This window comes from Frieseomelitta varia, unplaced genomic scaffold (genome assembly GCF_011392965.1).
Source record: "Frieseomelitta varia isolate USP_RPSP 00005682 unplaced genomic scaffold, Fvar_1.2 scaffold_242, whole genome shotgun sequence".
Classification (NCBI taxonomy): Eukaryota; Metazoa; Arthropoda; class Insecta; order Hymenoptera; family Apidae; genus Frieseomelitta; species Frieseomelitta varia.
This window is the reverse complement of record NW_025109971.1, coordinates 353,743-356,473: the sequence shown is the minus strand read 5'-3', so window position 1 is coordinate 356,473 and position 2,731 is coordinate 353,743.

The following is a 2,731-nucleotide window of genomic DNA, read 5'->3' as shown; positions in this document are numbered from 1 at the left end:
AAGTAATCGGAGGGTGTAACGGTAGCCGCGAAAAAAAAAAAAAAAAAAAAAAAAAAATAAAGAAAATGAAAAAGAAAAAAAAACTGTTATGGTAACTTGATATCGTTCGAGGTCTGTTCTTTCTGATTAACCTTTGACTGGTCATGTGCCTTAAGTTCACATGGCCGGTTACGTGGGATTTCTCCAACCTTCATACGAAGGACGTCTCATTATTGCTACATTATTACTATTATTGGGCATTATTACTATTCCGAATATAACATTCGTTATAATTAATATGTACATATAAAGTTTGTGTTTTCTGTATTTAGAAATGAAACATGATTTTCATTCTCAAAGACAGAACGAACAAAAACAGCAATTAAAAATCAGCTACCGTTATAGAACGCGTTGCGAATCTATCTGTCTTCAACTACAAAAAAGGAAAGAAAATCTGAAATCCATCATATCGACGGGTTAAACTCGAGAAACAGAATGAAACGTGAAAAAATACTCTCTTATTAAGAAAAATTCTCAGTTGGCTGAAGTCTGTTAAACCCCACGTACCTAGTCAAAAGTTAAATAAGCCTTTTTCGGTGCACTCGATAGTGCATCGCAAAATTCTATGGTGCTGCGAACTTTTTATGTTATTTTATAATTATATATATATTGGCAGAGTATGTATATATATATATACATAAGGAAAACGTGTTCTGAATATTAAAAAAAGGAGAGGGGGGAGAGAGGCGAAAGAAAGCACCTGAAACGTTGTGAAAATTGTGAATAGAATCAGTTGAAATCAGTATTTCGGTTGAATAAGTATGTCTGTAGTGAATAAAGTCAGATTCAAGCATTACATTAATATGTAAATTTGTTTACGATGTATTAATTGTATTGGAAATTCGACGAAATGTAAGTATTGGAAAATTGTGTATAATGTTAATGCAGAATGTTTTTTTTTTTTTGCAGATTTCCGTATCTGTGTATTATTGTGGAAAATAAATCAAAGTACTTACATTTTTACCAGAATGAAATTAAGCGATCGAGATTCCTTTGTATTGCATGTATCTTTAGGTTTTTTTCAGTATCTTTTGAATTTTTCAATAGTTCTGCCAGGTGACAAAAATTTTAATTCATCATTTCATTACATTAATATTAATTCATTATTTTAAAATAATGTTTTCAAATAATTTTGAAAAGCGCCGCATAGCAGTAGACTGATGAAACTAATTTTGCCGTCACCTGTCAATGTTTTGATGCGACGGTGGCGCCATCTATTGATAACTCGGTGGTGCTAAAAGAAGAAAATTCTGTTTTTAGTACCACCGAGTTGCCAATAGATGGCGCCACCATCGCATCAAAACTGACAAATGACAGTTTTTCCACAAATTGCGAGAAGAAATTAATTAAGAGGAATTATTTGTGAACTGTTATGGTTGCGTCTTCAATTTTAGACCCTAAGCTTGCGTTTTATAATTTGTTTAAGTATAGTTTACGTATATAAAGAGTGTTTCAATTTCGTTTACGTTAGCAATAGTGCCAGTAGAGTGCATAATTTCGCGCAAATTATAGTGAATATTAGATTCAGATTTATTTGCGAACGTAATTGATAGCATTATCTTTGAAATATATGCTCGTGGAGTGCAAATTTGTGGCGTGAAAAATTAAAATTAATTATTCCCTTTATATGGATATAGAGCGTTTAGTTCCGCCGGTCTGCCACAACGCGGCGCTAGTGTTTCTTACCCCGTAAAACAAAGAAATTTTCATTTGCGAAAAAACCTAATTTAACGAAAAGAATTGTGAACTTTGGCGATTGTATTACCCTAATTAGACCCTTAGCTTTCTTTTGATACCCCATTTGACTCATAAAATGCAGAAATAAGTATTTTTATAAAAAATCAGTACCACTGAGTTACCGCTAGATGGCGCCACCATGTCCATTTTGATACATTTTGCACTAATTAAGAAAAAAACCTAATTAAGAGGAATAATTTGCGAACTTTTTTATATGCCTCCTTAAAATTAGGCTCGCCGCTTTCTTTCTATGTGTGTTTTGTCCTAGAAAAACGTGTGTGTAAAAAGTTGAACTTTTTTTTCAATAGATCGAAGGATGTCCTTCTCGCACACTGTTGCTTTACTTGTCTAGCGTTATTAGACAAGGAGGGCACTAACGTGTGACAGACATCTAGACGCGGTAGACAAGGACAGACATATTCGCGCGGTAAACAAGGTGGGCGATAGCGTGGAACAAGGATAGACATATACACGCGGTAAACAGGAAGGGCGATAGCGTGCGATAAGGACAACAATATAAATTACCTCCGACACCTATCCTAGGTGATCCACACGCTTGCTTAATTGTGCAGAAAATGGAAATGACATATAGAAACGAAGCTTCTGAGAGTTGGAACGTTAATTTGATTCGTTAACAACTCAAAAATTCCATTTACTTTCTCATTTGTGTGAAAATATTAATTTCACGCTTTTACCGCTACGCGACGCTAGTATTTCAGTGTCCATGAACTAACGAAACTTTCATTTGCAAGAAAAACCGATTAAGAGGATTGATTTTTAACCGTTTATATTTTCTCTCTTTCTAATCGAAACCCCAACTCTCTTCCTTCGTATTAATCGAACTTGAAATATGCACAAAGTACATAATTATAGTTGTATGCATTATTGTAGAAGCATGCCATCCTCGTACAATCAACATGGCGGCCTCTACAAAACAGAAAATAAAAGTGATCGG